Below are 22,906 nucleotides of genomic sequence, written 5' to 3' on the forward strand. Positions count from 1 at the left end.
AATTGTTGGATTTAAAATGCCATCTGTTTTTGTTGGGACATACTCGACCCCCTATCTCTGGAGAAAATTAACGTGACTTCAACATGCTATATGAGTTCACAGGGCGTAGGGAAGAGTTCCAGGAAGTTTAGACACAATTAATTCAATAGATACTCAGAGCTTTATAATTCTAATAGAATCCATTGTCGTGTCAAAAGTGTCTTCCAATATTATGCTGAAAACCTGGAACATCCTGTCCTTGAATGTTCATTGCGGTCGCTGAAAAGGGCTAAGGGAATTCATTTCCGTTTTGTTTTTTCACTCTTTGTTTGAACTTTTTTAACTAACTATTTTTTCCACCCTCCTCTCTTGCCATTGCTGGGGTAGCGAGTATTTGTACAGCTGTTCTCATCTCTGAGCTGCTGAATAAGGGCCTGATTATTTCAAACAACTTTTGTAATTAGCCTTCAAGAAGCAAATTGCTGTGTTATGTACAGTATCTGTGATTACGATAAAATGTTCTTTTTTATAACATTTCAATGTGGGCTTTAATTGGCAAGCCCCAGCAGCTTGTTGAGCATTCTGTGAACTCACTCAATATATTGAAAAAACAGAAGAATATTTGACAATCAATAGAACAAGTACAGTACTTTTAGCTCAGTTTGGTTTTAAAAGGATCTATTAAATCAAAAAAACCTAAAATGCAGTGTTGTACTTCTTCCCTGGAGGTAATTCTGTGACTCAGAAGTGGTAGTGATAACTTAGCAAGCTCAGTGATTCAGGCAGATAAATCTCCCAGGTTCAGCCATGCTTTGATATTTCTTTATTTAGCACTCGCTCAACAAATACTTAGGCAAACAGTTAAGATCCCTTAGAATTATTGTCAGGTACCCCCTGGGGAAATGCTCCCTAAAGCTCCCTGTCAGATATCACCAGAGAAGATGACGCTATGGGAGACTCCTGGGGCCAGCTTGAAGAATGAGCTGCCTAACTGGGAACTTACTACCCTAGCAAGGAGACAGGCCACATATGCTGGGGGTGGTGACTGTGCATGTTGGGGAAATACTTTCTGCAGCTAGCTATCCTTTTTCCCTGTTTGCCCTGTTTCCCAGGTGTGTTCAGGTGGCTATAATTTCAGGTGCTATGTGATTAGTGCATATATCTACATTTAGCCATGAAGAATGTACCCAGAAATCCAGGAGCTCAAACTGGACGAGACTTTGGCCTTTGTCCCTTTTAGGAGAGAGTGAATGCATTTCTGAGTAAATGTATGATAGTTGCCTTATGCTAATGGAACTGTCTGAAATTGTTAATACAAGTATGCATTACCTATGTTGGGAATTAAAGGGTTCTACACCCAATTTCAAAATGTGTGGGGTGGAATGGGGGGCTTCCCATACCACTAAGCAATTCTTAGCACTAGCTGGATGTCCTACAATTCAGCTCAGTTCTGACAATATCCACTCAGAGGTAACATCAGATCCCACAGGTTAAGGGGTCAGTTCTATAAGACTGCCCCTTGCCCTGACCTGACTTCAGACACCAGTCACAAGTCCAGGTTGCCACCTGTGCTTCTGACTGATTGGGTATAGACTTGCCAGCGTGGCTCATGTAACTCAGAGAAACATTTAACTTATAAGATTACCTATTTATCATTAAAGTGTATAACTTAGAAACAGCCAGGCAGGTACAGAGGTTCCCTCTCTAGCCAGGACACTCTGCCAGCAGATAGATCCATGTATCTACCAACCCAGAAGCTCTCCTAGACCTGTTTTGGGGGGTTTGTATGGAGGCTTCATTACATAGGCATGACTGATTAAATCATTGGCCATTGGTGATTGATTTGACCTCCAACCCTCCACTCCTCTCCAGCCATCCTTAGGTGCTTCCCAAAAGTCATCTCATCAACCTAAGCCCAGTTGTGGTTGAAAGAGCCTGGTTATAAATAACAAGACACTGACTTTGCCTTAATGGTTCAGGAACTGGGGACAGGAGACTAAATAATAGAACAGAAAATAATCTCATTGATCTTATTGCCCAGGAAATCACAAGGGTTTTGGGAGCTGTGAGCCAGGACCAAATATATATGAGAAATATATTTGGGTCATCTGAATGACTAAACGTATATTTCCTATGAATCACAATATTGCAGGAATCTAAGAGGTAAAATCTAGCAGACATCCATTGTTTATCCCCATTCTTTGTTCCTTCTTTATTCTGGTATAAAACCCTCTCTCCCTTTCTCTCACTGCCTGTCCCCAGTCTAATGATACTGACAATTATGAACACCAACAATATGGCACAGAGGTGATGCTGACTGGCCAAAAGGATTCTACAGAACCTTGTCCAGAGATGGGTGCTGGATTCAAACAGGCCTGGACCCCTCCACAGGGAGTGATCTTCATTCTGGGAGGTCATTGATGGGACTGGGTGCTGATGTCTTGGGAGACCAAGGCAAGGTTTCCCACCTGTGAGCTAAACATGGAAGAAATAAGGCTGTTGGTAGAACTTTTTTTTTTAAGATTTTATTTATTTATCCATGAGAGACACACACACAGAAAGAGAGAGAAAGAGAGAGGCAGAGACAGAGGGAGAGGGAGAAGCAGGCTCCATGCAGATAGCCTGATTCAGGATTCGATTCCAGGACTCCAGGATCACGCCCTGGGCCGAAGGCAGGCGCAAAACCGCTGAGCCACCCAGGGATTCCCCAGCTGGTAGAACTCCTGACATCGAAGACAACATTGTCATACTACCTAGGCAGGAAGCAGAACAAGAAAGACATATTTCAGATGAAGCCGTCATTGGTCCAATGGAGGACCAATGCCAAACTGTGGCATCTGGAGATCCAGCAAAGCAGTGAACCTGGTTTGAGGATTTCTAGAAGTTCCTGCAGCTCCCATACAACTCTGAAGAGATTGAGTGTCCTCAAACATAACCGACTTGTTAGACTTGGGTCTTTAGGTACACCCCAAATCAGTATTTTGATAAAAGTGGTTTTTTTTAGAGGTGATTTCAGGAAGCAAAGTGAAGAAGTGAGAGGTGAGACTGGAAGAAGGATGAAGAATACCAGTAAAGAGCAAGTTACTGCTATGTACAGGGAGGCCCAATCATACCAGGACCTTCTGAGAGACTGCATGCATCCTGCACAACAGACAGCAAAGAATCTGGATCTTTATCCACCAACTCTCTTCTCTCTCTTTAATTGAGGGTCACTCCTCAGCATTAACTTCCTCTGCACATTCAGCTTGCCCACAAGCTTGTCCATGTGGCCAGAGGTTGCTCCCACATAGAGGCACAGAAAGTTGAAACCATCTACAGGTGCCTCCCAAGGTGGGTCTAGGGCATGTATGTGGAACACCAAGAAAGACTGCTGCAATTTGTCACCACTCTTGGGGAATAGAGTTCTAATTATTTTATTAATTTGATTTACAAAAATAAATATTCTAATCAAAAAGACAAAATAAAAAAAATAATAAAAAGACAAAATAAGCCAATTCATGGAAACCACCTCTTTACACCCCAGCTCCAAATATAAATAAGTGCAAATGCAAATATTTAGTTTAAGAGTGGTTCATTAGAGCCAAGGTTTAAAAAAACAAGAAAAAAAACTCCAAGTGACATATACAGAACACGTGCTGCAACGACTTGAAGCAACGTGGTCCATGGGAGTAACCAAATATGTGATTTAGGACTAGGATTGTAAAACTTGAGTGAAGACAACAGTTTTAAAAATGTATCAGATAGATTCTAGATGTGGAAAATATAGCCACTGAAAGAAAAATGAAGAAATATATGTTTTTATTTCAAGTATTGTAAAGCAATGCATCCCAGTTACAAATACAAAAAAGTAACTTTAAATATAACAAAGTACTAGAAACATATCTTTACAATTCTGAGGGCAAAATTATTGAGCAAGAATTTATTGTATATTTGGCTAAATTATGAATCTATATGGTAGCAGAATTAAGATAAATTTAGATATACAAAGACCTTGCCGTTTACTCTCATATTATCTATTCTTTGAGAGATGCCTGAAGATGTACCTCAGCAAAATGAAGGAGAAAACAAAGACAGAAAGGACAGAACTTCCCAAAAACAGCCATTAATGGAAGATCTTGGATTATAGCCATGCACAGACCTGGGGAGTCACGAATCTATATATTAGTTAGAGCAGGAGGCAAGGAACTTCAATATCAATAGAGAAGGGAAAAAAACGTTTAATAGACAGTATGATTGGAAAGAGAGGGCATTCCAGAGAGGATGGGGAAAATGGCAGAGATGTGAAGCAGCATCATGTGTTCAGGGAACTTGCAACATTTCAGAAGTCAGAAGTGACAAGATATGAGTCTGGAGAGGTAAGCAAAGCAAAATCGCTCAGTGTGCCATGCATAGAAGATGTGTTGTTACCCCAGGCCATCACCACTGCTGCACACCCAAGAATATGACAGTAGGACCCCACCAGTACCCCCACCTCTCCTTTCAATCTCTGGCTTTTTTTTGGCAGGGGTGTGTGTGTGTATGTGTGTGTGTGTATGTGTGTGTGCCTGTATTTATTTATTTTTTGTTTAATTTTAATTTCAGTACAGTTAAAATATACTGTTATGTTAGTTTCAGGTGTAAAATATGGTTATTCAACAATTCCATGCATTATTTAGTGTTCATCACAATGAGTGTACTCTTAATCAGCATCACGTATTTCCCCCATCCCCCCCACCAGCCTCCCTCTGGTAACCATCAGTTTGTTCTCTATAGTTAATCTGTTTTCCAGTTTGTCTGTTTTTTCTTTTGCCCATTTGTTTTGTTTCTTAAATTACACATATGAGTGAGATCATATGGTATTTGTCTTTCTCCTACTGACTTATTTCACTTAACATTATACTCTCTAGATCCGTCCATGTTGTTGCAAGTGGCAAGAATTCATTCTTTTTTATAGCTGAGTAATATTCCATTGTTTACATGTATATCATTTTGTCTTTATCCATTCATCAGTCAAGGACACTTGGGTTGTTTCCATAATTTGATACTATACCAACCCATATCTAAATGGCCAAAGCTAACCGAGGTGAAATTTGAAGTAATCAAGTGTCCCCTTTGATGATACTTTTTGTGCCCTTTTGCTTCAGGGGCTGAATCTACCATCTGGAATCTAGGATTTTTGCTTCAATCTCTCCTCTACAAAATTTACTTTAGTAAAAGCTTCTAAAGTTAATCATTCATCATGTAAGAGTGCTACAAATGAATGTGCTGTTATCATTTTAAGCCTTTTTGACAACTGTGAAATAAAAAGTTTTGCTTTCTCCTTGGTAAACTGTTAACAATAAGCTGACAGTGCTCCAGTTGGGGAAATTTTTCTGAACTTATATAATATTATCATCATTTAAAACCAGATAACCCAGAAAGAAAACCTCTGAGGGTTTAAATATAATTACATATTAAATATAATTTACACATCTGTGTATATAATAAATTTACATAGATAATAAATATAATTACATTTAATTACATATTCAAATAATACAATAAAATCATACTTTTAAATTTAGCAAGATTTTTAAAACCTTGTAATCATATAATTAAGAGAAATGATAATTTTATAGTGAAAACATTTAAATATGTTCAAAATAATAGAAATATGATTATGCTATGCTTAACAAATTAAATGCTAATTTTTTTTAATTACATGTTTTGGTTTATATTTCCCAGCACTTCTCTTTGTAGTACCCTAAGTTTAGTCAATGATAAAACCCCTTAATACCACTACCTTTCATCTACTGAAATTACTGTAGTAATCTGTACTTTTCTTTAGCCCAGAATTCATTATCTTATACACACAGAGAAATTTTTCTTCAGTCTATATAACATACTCTGATAGGAATGGAAGCAAATTAAATGAACAAGAGATGCTACAGGATTGATTTAGTAATGAGAGAAACACTGATCTGCTGGGGCAGCCCAGGTGACATAATGTTAGAACAGTTCTAAAACTTTACCCTGTGTTGAGCCTATACTAGCTAAAAACAATCACTAAAGTTGGTAGATTTAGCCATGTTAACCTTTTTATTGTGTAGGAATAATGACGAACGTCCATTTTAGAAACCAGAGAAACATCAAAGATCTTTGCAAAACAAATACTTCTTTTCCAACACAAAAAATACTAAACCCACAGCCCTTAAATGTAATGCTTCTATTAATATAAATGTAAAATGTATATAAACATGCTCTGTACACTGTAAAGTGTCATTATACAAAAGTATTGTAAATGTCATAAAGTGGGAAAATAAGGATCAGGGTCAAATCTTAATCCCAAGGGGCATGGTAACCTCAACTCTTAGCAGAAGCAATTACAACTCGGTAATGATAAGATAATGTCGAGGGATTCCTAGATCCCCTAAACCTAGGGACTTAGATTGAATTTATGACCTAATCATTTGTGAATTCCTCTTGTGGCAAAATATGCTAATATAGGTAATATATAGATATCCATGTGTATTGCTTCCAAAGAGATGTTCGTTTTCTTAAGTTGATTTTTCCATAGGATTTCTATTTTCCCCATTAGTCTTAAGTCCATTGTTGTAGACTCTATGTAGAGTGACTATATAATACATCACCCAAACCAGGACACTTTTGCAAAGATAGGAGGTGCTATCAGGCATAAATATATCCTGAGGAGCCTGGGACATGTGGTTACCTTAGCTGTAGAGACGGACAGTATGGCTTCAACCTAATGAACTTCTGCAGCTATCCTTGTATTGAGGTTTTTTAATTTTTAAGCATGAACGACCTAAAACATGTTAATCATCTTTCATTTAGCTTTTTCAGATAGTTCACAACCTTTTAAAATTGTATGTTTAAACAATCAGAGATTTACTTGGACCTATCTATGAATGCTATCTATTCCCAACCTCTTTGGGATCAGTCAAGACAAGTAAAATGTAAAAGGTTATATATGGCACCAAAAATCAATCATTACCGCAAATATTTTTCATTAATTCTATAATTGATCAATAAGCACTATGTTTATTACATTCAAGTCATTACCAAATCATAGTGTATTGTAGGCGACAGAAAAAAAAAAAAAAAAAACATACAATCAATACACAGCTTGACAAAACTATCCTGGAAGTATCTACAAATAATTGGTAAAGAGGATACCCAAGAATTCTCAAAGGAGGTAAGGTTTAAGCTGAGTCTCAAAAGATAAGTTCATTGAGTTGATAATGACATTTCAATTCTCATGCATAAAAGTATGGAAGAATTCAGAAGTGTGGCATGTTAATGCAAGGAGATCCGAGACTACATCAGTATGACCTAATATAGCTTTTGACTGAACCAAAAGGTAAGTTAAAACTCAACCATGAAAGGCATTGGCCAAGGCTGATGATAAGGATACATATGGAAGATTAAGTTCTAAAGACAGTAAAAAAGGTGAGAATTACAGTTAGTTAAAATTGACCTTGAAAATCACATATACTGTCCATAGAGTACAGTATTCATTTTTTAAAAATATAATCCTATGTGGTGTCCTTGTGCACAGTAAGGCTCGAGATCCACTAAATTTCCTATAGGAAGGACCAAGTAAAATTGACATGCAGAGTATCCAGTCATTCAAATCTTTCTACTTTTAAGATAACTATAAAATCTGCAGGATAGGGAATAATCCTCTGCTTGCTTGCTTGGGTTATCAAATTCTGCTTTAAGATTAAGCCTCTATAACCATAATTCAAGCTAATTTGATTAGATGATGTGACTTCACTGTGTTGATTAGATTCACTTGATACAGATTGTACAGAACACATTCCATATAGAATGTTACAATAAACTAACTATAAACCCAGAATCTATAATTTACCATGAGTTAAATTAAATTTGTCTATCAAAGAGATACCATTTGTATAGCAAAATTTAAACAAATTTAAGTTTTATAAGATTAATTTAACTTATGAATAACTTTTAGATTAAATTATTCTCATGCGAATGCAAAATTTTAATTAAAAAATTGGCATTGAAACCTCTACTTGAAAAATACTGTTAGCGGTTAGTCATCAATGTGCTTGAAAACATGTATTTCTTTGTTTATAGATTTTTCTGTAATATGCTTTTTCACTAATTCAGCCTGACTCTGTCTCTCAAACTGCCCCTCCTACTCTTGTTATATTAATTTAAGTAGGTACTGTTTTAATGTTGTAGGCTTCTCCATTTCTAATTAAGAATGATATTAGGCAAATCAAATTAAAAATAAAGCAGAAGCTGCAAAACTGAGTTAAGATGTAAAGATTGTTAATAAGGTATGAACGCAAATAGATTACCATACTGTGGCTTTTTAAAAGGACTTACTTTAAATGATAGATCACTCATATCATGAGTATTACAAAGATGGGCTATCGTCTACCAAGAGTCATTTTTAATTTTTAAAATTACCTAAAAAATATTTAAACTACTAAAAAAGAATGTAGAATGAATTAGAGTCAGACACTTTCAAAATGAGGAACATAGAGATAAGGTGTTAGAATAAATTATCTATTCTGTCTGTATTATTTAGCGTTATCTTGGTGCTTTTAAATTAATTGTACTGAGCTAATGGAACTATGAAATTAGCCTTATTAAAAAAACCTTGAGATCTAGAGTGAGTAAATATTTATTGAGTGCCTACCGTTTAATGATGCAAGACAAGAGTTCTTTCCAGTTTTTGAATGGATGCTTGTATTGCGATGTATTTCCCCTTAGGACTGCTTTTGCGCATCCCAAAGATTTTGAACGGTTGTATCTTCATTCTCATTAGTTTCCATGAATCTTTTTAATTCTTCCTTAATTTCCTGGTTGACCCTTTTATCTTTTAGCAGGATGGTCCTTAACCTCCATGTGTTTGAGGTCCTTCCAAACTTCTTGTTGTGATTTAGTTCTAATTTCAAGGCATTATGGTCCGAGAATATGCAGGGGACAATCCCAATCTTTTGGTATCGGTTCAGACCCGATTTGTGACCCAATATGTGGTCTATTCTGGAGAAAGTTCCATGTGCGCTTGAGAAGAATGTGTATTCAGTTGAGTTTGGATGTAAAGTTCTGTAGATATCTGTATTCAAATAATTTGAGGTATTTTTTAAACAAACTTCTCAGTACATTCCATTGGAGGGCTCCATTTTTAAATTTTGTATTTCTCTATATCCCATCTTGTTCTACAAAAGACTTTAAAGTTGCCAATATATGAGGGTACTTTAAGGCATGTTTGAAAGCAATACCGTGAGTCAGTATATATCATATCAACTCCATTAGCATCGTACAAGCAAAAATACTATTGGATTCTGTAGAGAACAAGCTGCTTCTGTCTTTGATGATCAGAGAAGTCTTTAAGGATTTAGTACTATTTGAATCTGGTTTCAAAGGACAAATCAGATTTCAAATAAAGGGAATTGTAATTGCAAAAACAGATTATTTCAGAGTCCAGAAATGGGTTACTTAAAGGAAAGAAGACAGGCAAGCCCATGATGCATTTGAGCAGAGTGGATGCACCTAACTTTTGTTGATGGCTGATTAATTTGTTGGTTGGTTGAGAGAGGGGGGAAATAAGATGTCCCTTCATTGGTCTTTCAAGCACTGAGTTCAAGTAAGGGAAATGATGAAATTAGAAGGAGTCGTGTAGAGAAGACAGGCTTAAAAACCTATCACAGACAGACCAGGGATCAGTATCAGAGCAAGTTATTTAACCCTTGAGAACCTCTATTATTTTGTCTTCTAAAATAAGATTAATAATTGGTTACTACAAAACTTAAATAAGACAGCATATGTAGAACATCTAGCCCTGTAGCTCTGATGTGATTTTTACTATTGGAAAGAAAGAGGGCAATGCAAAATTTTGAGTGTTAATAAAAATGACAATGCTGTTGAGTGCTTACAGCGTGTCAAGCTCTGTTTTAAGTGTTTGGCAAGTATTAATTTACAGGAGGTTGAGGGAGTAGATTTCCCAAGGTCACAGAGCTAGAGCCGGGATTTAGACACCAAAACCAGCTCTAGTGAAGTTGTGACTGCAAAGGCCCTGGAGTCAGGTGCCTACATGTGAATCCTCCTGACAGCACCACTTTCTAGCTGTGTGACATTGTCAAGTAACCATCTTTCTGTGGCCTCAATTTCTTCTTCATGTGGAAAACGGAGTTACTCCTTCTTAAGGGTAAGTCTGTGTTACAGTGAAGCTTTGTTTATCAAAACACACTTTTCTCTCCCCTTGTCATAGTTTGCTGACCACTGGTCTAGCCAACTACCATCTGGGTGACATTTTGAAAATCATTTAACTAATTTTTCTAACTTTACTTTCCCCTTCAACGTCAAAGCATTATTGTGAGGGTAAAAGTAAATGAAGTGTGTAGAAGTGCTTTGTAAATTCAAACTACTATAGATTTTAGACTTTATAGTGTAAAGTTTACAAAATATAAATTGCTCTAATGGAAGATGGCATCCATTTCTATTGAAGAGCCATTGATCCCAGAGTCCCAGTGTCTCAGAATCTCAAGATCCAATGATGTTTGAACTGTTTCCTTCCTAAAATTTACAGGATCTGTGACTAGTCTTTAAAGCTTCCAATAGTGTATTTTTGATCTTTCATATCAAGCCTGTTCTTCCTATTCTGGGTTCTCATGGGCATGTATTCTGGAACTAATAAAGTAGAGACAGTGTCCATTGACACGGAGTTAGTGATACATGCTGAAAATAAATCAATTACAGGAAACCTTTGTCCATCAGAGTTCTCAAGATCCTGATTTGGTTCATTCTTTCAACAAATATTGATTGGGCTTCTATTACAAAGTTAAGCACATCAATGTCCTCGAGATACAAAGATGAATAAGATGAAGCCCCTAGTCTGTGGGAATAGACCTGTCACATGAGCTGTACTATTTCAGAATATGAAACTCTTCTACCTTGGATGGTTCAGTAAGCAAGCAATCTTTGAGCTGGACATTCAAAGATTTTGCTAAGGAGAGAATAAATGTGTGTAGTCATGAAAGGACATGTCATGAGAGGGCCATGATTCAGAAAAGACATTCATTTGCACGCTATCTTTGTAACTTTTATCATGGCTACATACCACATTCTATTATTCATGATTTCTTTTTAAATCAAAACATAGTTTTAAGTTTGAGTAAATTTATTTACAAAGAGTGACGCCTGGGTGGCTCAGTGGTTGAGCATCTGCCTTTGGCTCCGGGTGTGATCCCAGGGTCCTGGGATCAAGTCCTGCATCGGGCTCCCCATGAAAAACCGGCTTCTCATTCTGCCTATGTTTCTGCCTCTCTCTCTGTCTCTCATGAATAGATAAATAAAATCTTTAAAAATATATTTATTTGCAAAGGAAACCTAAGTTTTGTTGGAACAGTGTTCTCGGATATAAACATTAAAATAAATTAATGATTATATAAATAAAATATAGAAATAAATTTTAAAATGTTAATTCTAATGCCATTAAACATTATTTCCTTGACCACCAGTGACATGCATTGTACTTTGGGTAACGTTTGTTACTTTGGGTAACAGCATCTGGAGGACCGGTGAATTCAATGAGGGATTTGAAATTACCTAATAAAATCACAGAATGTTTAGTCTAGAAGGAATCTTAGAAGCCATGTAATCTAATTGCCTACATTTTACTGAGACCAAGGGAGAAAGTATTTTGCCCAAGATGGCAAAGATAAATCTTGAATTGAGAACTTACAACTTCTAATCTAATGTTCTTTCCAGTGCTCCATGGCATTAGATTTAGTTTTCAATACTTAATGACTCTGATAAATAAATTTATAGATCTCCAATTTTAGCATGAGTCATCTAAAAACTTGCTTGGAAAAGAATGCATTCAAGATGCCCTGTTCTTTGGTAATGACATTAATAGCTTTAAAAAACGCTAATGAGATTTCTAATTTCACTCGATACCACTGTTAGCCTAATGCCCAAAGATAAAAGAGTGAATAATGGCCCTTCTAAATAAACATGGCAAACACAAGATGTGTTCATCTCTGCTCTGCCATGAAAACTCCAGCAAAAGAACAGTGAAAGATTATTTAAAAAAAAAAAAAAAAAAAAAAAAAACGTAGCTTTCCCTCCAAAAAAAAAAAAAAAAGAAAGGAGACAACAGTAGATAGAAGGTAGCGATGAAATTTTGTGACAAGGAAAATAAGAGGATAAGCAGATACTGAATTAGCAGAGTAGAGAGATTGCTAGTATTGAAGTACCAACAAGCCAGGGCATGGGAAAACCAAAGCAAAAATTGAGAGCTCCCAGCACATTGGAATTGAAGGATAGGCTTTGAAGTGGAAGTAAAAGCAGAAGGATCAGTTGAGAGTCTGAATAAGGAGCAATTAGACCCTGCTATCTGTTCCTCAAACCACATAGCCAGACAACTGGCCCTTCTTGGGTAATTAAATCAGCAAGTCCCTGGGCTCGGGACCCCAGGCATAGCTGACAGCCATGCTTAAAAGTGAGCCTAGTGGGCAGGTGAGACCTCCTTCCACTCTCCCCGTACTCCTGGGACAGCCTAAGCAGGTGATGAAGGGATTCGTTTCTGATGAAAGTAACCAGGACCAAAGAAAGAACCTACAAGTACTGACACTTCAGTACCCCTTAATCAAATGAACAGTTAACCCAGTCAATTGTCCTGGAGTAAAGCTGACCAATCCCCCCAGGGCAAAAAGTGCCTCCAGCCCTCACACTGGCTTTGTAATAATTCTCTTTTAACTATGCATGGACAAAGGATCACCAGACATTTTAAGGGCAGCTTTAGCACAAAGAACAGTCAGAAATTAACAGAAATATGATCTGAAATTGAGAGATAAAGGGACTAGAAAAACCTAAGCAAAATTTTATTTAATTATTTCCAAGAGACAGAAGATAATTGTTTTCATTAAATAAAATCAGGTTACCAGGGAAAAAAATTTGAAGAACATTTAAAAATCAATAAAATTGGAAATTATTGAGTAGGAAAATACTTTTTTAAAATCAATGAAAGGTTGGGTGTTGAAAAGAGGAAATAACTCCCAAAAAGCAGAATCAAAAGATATATTATTAGGAAATAAGAATAGAAGAGAAAATATTTTAAAAAGTAGATTTCCCCAGTGAGACTTGTATAGAATTGATCTATTTTAATCATCAAAGAGGGGGAGGAGCAAGATGGCGGAAGAGTAGGGTCTCCAAATCACCTGTCTCCACCAAACTACCTAGAAAACCTTCAAATTATCCTGAAAATCTATGAATTCGGCCTGAGATTTAAAGAGAGACCAGCTGGAATGCTACAGTGAGAAGAGTTCGCGCATCTATCAAGGTAGGAAGACGGGGAAAAAGAAGTAAAGGAACAAAGGCCTCCAAGGGGGAGGGGCCCCGCGAGGAGCCGGGCTGAGGCCGGGGCGAGTGACCCCAGGACAGGAGAGCCCCGTCCCGGAGGAGCAGGAGCTGCACCGACCTTCCCGGGAGGAAAGGGGCTCGCAGGGAGTTGGAGCAGGACCCAGGAGGGCGGGGATGCCCTCGGGCTCCCGGGGACAGTAACAGCAACTGCGCACCCAGGAGAGTGCGCCGAGCTCCCTAAGGGCTGCAGCGCGCACGGCGGGACCCGGCGGGACCCGGAGCAGCTGAAGGGGCTCGGGCGGCGGCTCCGCGGAGGGGGCTGCGCGGCCCGGGAGCGCGAATCCAACAGCGCAGGCCCCGGAGCACAGGGCGCCGGGACACAGCCCAGGATCCCGCCTCCCCCGGGACAGGCAGAGGCCGGGAGGGCCCAGGACAGCGAGGACGCTCCTGCCCCAGCTGAGCACATCAGCGGCCCCGCCCCGGAGCCTCCAGGCCCTGCAGACGGAGTTCCTGCCGGAGCTGAATCCAGGTTTCCAGAGCTGCCCCGCCACTGGGGCTGTTCCTCCTGCGGCCTCACGGGGTAAACAACCCCCACCGAGCCCTGCACCAGGCAGGGGCACAGCAGCTCCCCCAACTGCTAACACCTGAGAATCAGCACAACAGGCCCCTCCCCCAGAACACCAGCTAGACTGACAACCTCCAGGAGAAGCCAAGGGACTTAAAGAACACAGAATCAGAAGATACTCCCCGGTGGTTCTTTTTTTGTTTGTTTGTTTTTGTTTTTGTTTTTGTTTTGTTTTGCTTTTTGATTTGTTTCCTTCCCCCACCCCCTTTTTTTCTCCTTTCTTTTTCTTTCTCTTTTTCTTCTTTTTTTTTTTTCGTTTTTTTTTTCTTTTTCTTCCCTTTTTTTTCTCTTTCTCTTTTCTTTCCTTCTTTCTCTCCTCTCTTTTTCTCTTTTTCCCAATACAACTTGCTTTTGGCCACTCTGCACTGAGCAAAATGACTAGAAGGAAAACATCACCTCAAAAGAAAGAATCAGAAACAGTCCTCTCTCCCACAGAGTTACAAAATCTGGATTACAATTCAATGTCAGAAAGCCAATTCAGAAGCACTATTATACAGCTACTGGTGGCTCTAGAAAAAAGTATAAAGGACTCAAGAGACTTCATGACTGCAGAATTTAGAGCTAATCAGGCAGAAATTAAAAATCAATTGAATGAGATGCAATCCAAACTAGAAGTCCTAACGACGAGGGTTAACGAGGTGGAAGAACGAGTGAGTGACCTAGAAGACAAGTTGATAGCAAAGAGGGAAACTGAGGAAAAAAGAGACAAACAATTAAAAGACCATGAAGATAGATTAAGGGAAATAAACGACAGCCTGAGGAAGAAAAACCTACGCTTAATTGGGGTTCCCGAGGGCGCCGAAAGGGACAGAGGGCCAGAATATGTATTTGAACAAATTCTAGCTGAAAACTTTCCTAATCTGGGAAGGGAAACAGGCATTCAGATCCAGGAAATAGAGAGATCCCCCCCTAAAATCAATAAAAACCGTTCAACACCTCGACATTTAATTGTGAAGCTTGCAAATTCCAAAGATAAAGAGAAGATCCTTAAAGCAGCAAGAGACAAGAAATCCCTGACTTTTATGGGGAGGAGTATTAGGGTAACAGCAGACCTCTCCACAGAGACCTGGCAGGCCAGAAAGGGCTGGCAGGATATATTCAGGGTCCTAAATGAAAAGAACATGCAACCAAGAATACTTTATCCAGCAAGGCTCTCATTCAAAATGGAAGGAGAGATAAAGAGCTTCCAAGACAGGCAGCAACTGAAAGAATATGTGACCTCCAAACCAGCTCTGCAAGAAATTTTAAGGGGGCCTCTTAAAATTCCCCTTTAAGAAGAAGTTCAGTGGAACAGTCCACAAAAACAAAGACTGAATAGTTATCATGATGACACTAAACTCATATCTCTCAATAGTAACTCTGAATGTGAACGGGCTTAATGACCCCATCAAAAGGCGCAGGGTTTCAGACTGGATAAAAAAGCAGGACCCATCTATTTGCTGTCTACAAGAGACTCATTTTAGACAGAAGGACACCTACAGCCTGAAAATAAAAGGTTGGAGAACCATTTACCATTCGAATGGTCCTCAAAAGAAAGCAGGGGTAGCCATCCTTATATCAGATAAACTAAAATTTACCCCAAAGACTGTAGTGAGAGATGAAGAGGGACACTATATCATACTTAAAGGATCTATTCAACAAGAGGACTTAACAATCCTCAATATATATGCTCCAAATGTGGGAGCTGCCAAATATATAAATCAATTATTAACCAAAGTGAAGAAATACTTAGATAATAATACACTTATACTTGGTGACTTCAATCTAGCTCTTTCTATACTCGATAGGTCTTCTAAGCAAAACATCTCCAAAGAAACGAGAGCTTTAAATGATACACTGGACCAGATGGATTTCACAGATATCTACAGAACTTTACATCCAAACTCAACTGAATACACATTCTTCTCAAGCGCACATGGAACTTTCTCCAGAATAGACCACATATTGGGTCACAAATCGGGTCTGAACCGATACCAAAAGATTGGGATTGTCCCCTGCATATTCTCGGACCATAATGCCTTGAAATTAGAACTAAATCACAACAAGAAGTTTGGAAGGACCTCAAACACATGGAGGTTAAGGACCATCCTGCTAAAAGATAAAAGGGTCAACCAGGAAATTAAGGAAGAATTAAAAAGATTCATGGAAACTAATGAGAATGAAGATACAACCGTTCAAAATCTTTGGGATGCAGCAAAAGCAGTCCTAAGGGGGAAATACATCGCAATACAAGCATCCATTCAAAAACTGGAAAGAACTCAAATACAAAAGCTAACCTTACACATAAAGGAGCTAGAGAAAAAACAGCAAATAGATCCTACACCCAAGAGAAGAAGGGAGTTAATAAAGATTCGAGCAGAACTCAACGAAATCGAGACCAGAAGAACTGTGGAACAGATCAACAGAACCAGGAGTTGGTTCTTTGAAAGAATTAATAAGATAGATAAACCATTAGCCAGCCTTATTAAAAAGAAGAGAGAGAAGACTCAAATTAATAAAATCATGAATGAGAAAGGAGAGATCACTACCAACACCAAGGAAATACAAACGATTTTAAAAACATATTATGAACAGCTATATGCCAATAAATTAGGCAATCTAGAAGAAATGGACGCATTCCTGGAAAGCCACAAACTACCAAAACTGGAACAGGAAGAAATAGAAAACCTGAACAGGCCAATAACCAGGGAGGAAATTGAAGCAGTCATCAAAAACCTCCCAAGACACAAGAGTCCAGGGCCAGATGGCTTCCCAGGAGAATTTTATCAAACGTTTAAAGAAGAAATCATACCTATTCTCCTAAAGCTGTTTGGAAAGATAGAAAGAGATGGAGTACTTCCAAATTCGTTCTATGAAGCCAGCATCACCTTAATTCCAAAGCCAGACAAAGACCCCGCCAAAAAGGAGAATTACAGACCAATATCCCTGATGAACATGGATGCAAAAATTCTCAACAAGATACTGGCCAATAGGATCCAACAGTACATTAAGAAAATTATTCACCATGACCAAGTAGGATTTATCCCTGGGACACAAGGCTGGTTCAACACCCGTAAAACAATCAATGTGATTCATCATATCAGCAAGAGAAAAACCAAGAACCATATGATCCTCTCATTGGATGCAGAGAAAGCATTTGACAAAATACAGCATCCATTCCTGATCAAAACTCTTCAGAGTGTAGGGATAGAGGGAACATTCCTCGACATCTTAAAAGCCATCTATGAAAAGCCCACAGCAAATATCATTCTCAATGGGGAAGCACTGGGAGCCTTTCCCCTAAGATCAGGAACAAGACAGGGATGTCCACTCTCACCACTGCTATTCAACATAGTACTGGAAGTCCTAGCCTCAGCAATCAGACAACAAAAAGACATTAAAGGCATTCAAATTGGCAAAGAAGAAGTCAAACTCTCCCTCTTCGCCGATGACATGATACTCTACATAGAAAACCCAAAAGTCTCCACCCCAAGATTGCTAGAACTCATACAGCAATTCGGTAGCGTGGCAGGATACAAAATCAATGCCCAGAAGTCAGTGGCATTTCTATACACAAACAATGAGACTGAAGAAAGAGAAATTAAGGAGTCAATCCCATTTACAATTGCACCCAAAAGCATAAGATACCTAGGAATAAACCTCACCAAAGATGTAAAGGATCTATACCCTCAAAACTATAGAACACTTCTGAAAGAAATTGAGGAAGACACAAAGAGATGGAAAAATATTCCATGCTCATGGATTGGCAGAATTAATATTGTGAAAATGTCAATGTTACCCAGGGCAATATACACGTTTAATGCAATCCCTATCAAAATACCATGGACTTTCTTCAGAGAGTTAGAACAAATTATTTTAAGATTTGTGTGGAATCAGAAAAGACCCCGAATAGCCAGGGGAATTTTAAAAAAGAAAACCATATCTGGGGGCATCACAATGCCAGATTTCAGGTTGTACTACAAAGCTGTGGTCATCAAGACAGTGTGGTACTGGCACAAAAACAGACACATAGATCAGTGGAACAGAATAGAGAATCCAGAAGTGGACCCTGAACTTTATGGGCAACTAATATTCGATAAAGGAGGAAAGACTATCCATTGGAAGAAAGACAGTCTCTTCAATAAATGGTGCTGGGAAAATTGGACATCCACATGCAGAAGAATGAAACTAGACCACTCTCTTTCACCATACACAAAGATAAACTCAAAATGGATGAAAGATCTAAATGTGAGACAAGATTCCATCAAAATCCTAGAGAAGAACACAGGCAACACCCTTTTTGAACTCGGCCATAGTAACTTCTTGCAAGATACATCCACGAAGGCAAAAGAAACAAAAGCAAAAATGAACTATTGGGACTTCATCAAGATAAGAAGCTTTTGCACAGCAAAGGATACAGTCAACAAAACTCAAAGACAACCTACAGAATGGGAGAAGATATTTGCAAATGACATATCAGATAAAGGGCTAGTTTCCAAGATCTATAAAGAACTTATTAAACTCAACACCAAAGAAACAAACAATCCAATCATGAAATGGGCAAAAGACATGAACAGAAATCTCACAGAGGATGACATAGACATGGCCAACATGCATATGAGAAAATGCTCTGCATCACTTGCCATCAGGGAAATACAAATCAAAACTACAATGAGATACCACCTCACACCAGTGAGAATGGGGAAAATTAACAAGGCAGGAAACAACAAATGTTGGAGAGGATGCGGAGAAAAGGGAACGCTCTTACACTGTTGGTGGGAATGTGAACTGGTGCAGCCACTCTGGAAAACTGTGTGGAGGTTCCTCAAAGAGTTAAAAATAGACCTGCCCTACGACCCAGCAATTGCACTGTTGGGGATTTACCCCAAAGATACAAATGCAATGAAACGCCGGGACACCTGCACCCCGATGTTTCTAGCAGCAATGGCCACTATAGCCAAACTGTGGAAGGAGCCTCGGTGTCCAACGAAAGATGAATGGATAAAGAAGATGTGGTTTATGTATACAATGGAATATTACTCAGCTATTAGAAATGACAAATACCCACCATTTGCTTCAACGTGGATGGAACTGGAGGGTATTATGCTGAGTGAAGTAAGTCAGTCGGAGAAGGACAAACATTATATGTTCTCATTCATTTGGGGAATATAAATAATAGTGAAAGGGAAAATAAGGGAAGGGAGAAGAAATGGGTGGGAAATATCAGAAAGGGAGACAGAACGTAAAGACTGCTAACTCTGGGAAACGAACTAGGGGTGGTAGAAGGGGAGGAGGGCGGGGGGTGGGAGTGAATGGGTGACGGGCACTGGGTGTTATTCTGTATGTTAGTAAATTGAACACCAATAAAAAAAAAAAAGAAAAAATAAATAAATAAAACATTCTTCCTCTCTATGAAGGAAGGCTTAATAAATATAGCTCAAGAACATATCCATTAGGAAGGCCTCATATAATTTATAGAATCTAGCAAACAGCTTTATTTTGTGTTTTAAAATAGCTTATCTATGGTTCTGTGATAAATGTGTTGTATTACAAGGAATTATTTATTTGTTCCACCAACTAAACATTGGTTTCTAGGAAGAGGGGACTTTTTTTTTTTTTATTCCAATTATCTGGAATAAATGACAAAATATATAGCAGGATCTAAATAAATATTCATTTCTTTCCAAAAAAAAAAAAAAAAAAAATCATCAAAGAGAAATTTCCCCAAGTAGTTCCTTGGGTATTTTCCATTCACATCATAGATGTTTGCATTAGACTTGCTCCAAATTGGGTTATCAAATCTTTTGATTGAGAACAGAATATTTTAAATGTTTAAAATAGTCAAGTGGCAGCTGAACCATATGAGCATAGTCTCCTATATATGTCACCATCACCTTATTCTTATTCCTGCTTTATCAACTTCAGCCCATTTGGCTCTCGTTGCTTAAACAAGCCTGCTGTGCTGTTCCTGGGGGAACTTTCATTTCCAGAGCTGCTTGATCCAATGAGTAAAGACCTTGGAGATACCGTGTAGAAATTCTTGCAACAATCACCTAATCGCATGGCCACCCAGAGATGCCAGCAGTTTGATCACTGTGTGAGGAAACCAGAGCTGGGCATTAGTAAAAGCACGAAAAACAGATTTGATTCAGGATCTGTTCAAAGGTGGGGGACAGGGGGTCACTTGAGTGCAGAATGAGTATAGACTTGAGTACACAGCATAGACAAGCGGGAATCTAGTGAAGGAAGAAGTCGGGGATGGATTCTCCCTTAAATTGGATTCCACGTGGTAGAGATGGAAGCCCAAGGTCAGGCTTACTCAAAGGAGCCTGACCAAAGTTTGGTCAAGGAGAGATCCTTTGTCATCACCTTAACACAATGGGGTGTTCACTACACTTGTAGTTTTCCCACATCATTTTAGAAACTGAGTTGAGCGCATGGCATTCCAGCCAGCTAAAACCAGTATGCAGGAGCAAGCAGCCTCCCCAGCCTAACCGTCCACACCCCACACCCACTCTGGTGAGCTCTCCTACATTGTGCCTCTCATCCCCCAAACGGAGATGTATGTGTGCACTCCCAAGTGCTGTACGGTAGAGCCTAAGAGCTCAACTTGAAACCAGAGGGTGTGGGTTCAGATTTTGATCCTGCCACTTGGTAGCCATGTAATCTTGAGAAAATTATCTCATCTCCCTCCAACTCAGTTGTTGCCTTTTGTAAATGGAGATAATCATTGTACATGAGGGGTGCCTGGGTGGCTCAGTGGTATCTGCCTTTGGCTCATATCATAATACTGGGGTCCTGGGATCGAATCCCACATCGGGCTCCCCATAGGGAGCCTGCTTCTTCCTCTACCTGTGTCTCTGTCCTTCTCTCTGTGTGTCTCTCATGAATAAATAAAATCTTTAAAAAAAGAAATCGTTGTACATGACCTCATAGAGTTGTGAGGATTCAAGATTTTACATGTAAAGCACTTGGAACAGTGTGTGGTACATGGTAAAACCTATCATTATATATACGATTACTAGTATATATATTCTTTGATGTTTGCTGTTCTGGGGAATATGGGATCTGCCAATCCCCACTCCCCCATGCTCTCGGCCTGAGACTTCTCCATCCATCCGCTCCTCTAAACCCAAACTTGCTCTCTCCCCACCACATAATTCTTTCCTATTTCTCTAGATTAAACCAGTGCCATATTGGAAAATAACAACAACAACAACAACAACAACAACAACAACAAAATCTCATAGAATCTTACAAAGAGGGTGAGACAAAACTGAATCTTCCCATCAGTGAAGCAAGCTAATTGTTCTGGATCCTTGGAAAACAAGAAACACTATTTTTAATGGGTACTATATTTTGATGAATATTTTTAAAACACAACATGATTTAGGGAAAAAAATATTAACTCAGGAGTTTTTAATGAAAAACAAACCCTTTGGGATCCCTGGGTGGCACAGCGGTTTGGCATCTGCCTTTGGCCCAGGGCGCGATCCTGGAGACCCGGGATCGAATCCCACATCGGGCTCCCTGCATGGAGCCTGCTTCTCCCTCTGCCTATGTCTCTGCCTCTCTCTCTCTCTGTGTGACTATCATGAATAAATAAATAAAATCTTTAAAAAAAAAAAAAAGAAAAAAGAAAAACAAACCCTTTGCCCCCAACATGCTCATCCTCTTCTTTCCCAAGAGCAAACATTTTTGACACTGAATATCTTTCTTCTTGTCATTGTCTTCCTACTCAACATAATATGCTTATATTAATATCTCTTATTTTTTCCACTTTATGCACCATCTAGTGCTTTTGTGCTGTGGATGAGGATGTAATTCATTTACACTATGTCCATCTCCCCCTCCGCCTCCTCCTAGCATAGTGGCATCACACTTTAGGTGAAATCAGTAAGCCATGGTTACATCACTACAAATACGGAGTGCTGTTTACTACAAAGCAAAGTGGTATATTGTGATTTTTTACCATTTTTTTTTTTTTTTTTTTTAGAGAGAGAGAGCGTGCACACTTGTGCGGTGCTGGGGAGGGGGCAGAGAGACTGGGAGAGAATCTCAAGCAGACTCCCCGCTGAGGGGCTCCATCCCAGGACCCTGACATCATGACCTGAGCCAAATCAAGAGTCAGACAGTTAACCAACAGCCACCAGCCACCCCTCCTTCTCCATTCTTGTAAAACCCTTTGTTTGCCGGGAATTTCAAATTGATGCTTTATCAGTTCTTCCACTATTTGTCTTTTCCATATTTGAAAGGGTTTGCAAGTTCTGCTTCTTCTTCCAAGAACCAGTAACTCTGAGGAGTTTCCATTTTAAGTGCAGCGTTGTCTGGCATTTTCATCTTCTTGGACTTCTGAATTGTTCCAGAGGGTACCTAGCTGCACTAAGTTTTGTGATTCATCCTTTCCAGTTCTATCCAGGTGCCGTCGTTGCTTCTTCAGTCCATTGTGCATTGGACTGACTTATGATTCTTCATGTCCTGTGGCTAAGGTTTGCTACTGAGCAACGAGAAGAGCGCAGGCTTCAAGTACTTAAATCGACCACTTACCGAATATGTGATCCTAGGCTATGTAATCACCCTGGCCCTTCAATTTGCCACTGTGCATTAAGAAATATATTAGAAAATTCTTCAAGAAATACGCATTTCCTTATTGAGCACATAACATGTCCCTCGGCACTAGTCTAAGCTCTTTACATGCATTTTTCTCATTTAATCCTCATACCAATTCATGAAGTAGATAGTAGCATAATCCTCATTTTACATCTAAGGAATCTGAGGCAAATGGAGTTTATAGAACATGCCTAAGGTCACACAGCAGCAAAAAGGTGGAGCCAGGAACCACACTCAGGAGGAGACTGACTTCCCAGCCCAGACTCTCACCTCTTACAGCGTGCTTCCCCTTAGAACGAAAATGTGTCTTGACAAACTATTCCCCATGATAATAAACCATACGGTTTCTCATAAGCATTCCATGTCCCAGGATTTATCTGTAAAGGCTGGTCAGTC

The 22,906-nt window shown here is 39.0% G+C and overlaps 1 long non-coding RNA gene across 5 annotated transcripts in view; it reads right to left on the bottom strand.

Annotated features, from left to right (window-relative positions):
- The window catches only part of LOC102153920, a 122,312-nt gene that overhangs the window by 65,235 nt on the left and 34,171 nt on the right, over positions 1–22,906 (bottom strand). For 2 of the 5 annotated variants that reach the window (XR_005371206.1, XR_005371203.1), the window contains 2 exons: positions 19,795–19,993; positions 2,563–2,732 (listed from right to left, as the gene is read on the bottom strand). The exons of 2 other annotated variants lie outside the window; for them this stretch is intronic. This is a non-coding gene — a long non-coding RNA (uncharacterized LOC102153920). Of the gene's footprint in view, positions 1–2,562; positions 2,733–19,794; positions 19,994–22,906 lie in introns of those variants that run through there. One more of the 5 variants, XR_005371202.1, reaches the window with a different exon arrangement.

This window comes from Canis lupus, chromosome 16 (assembly GCF_011100685.1).
Source record: "Canis lupus familiaris isolate Mischka breed German Shepherd chromosome 16, alternate assembly UU_Cfam_GSD_1.0, whole genome shotgun sequence".
In the NCBI taxonomy this organism is placed as follows: domain Eukaryota; kingdom Metazoa; phylum Chordata; class Mammalia; order Carnivora; family Canidae; genus Canis; species Canis lupus.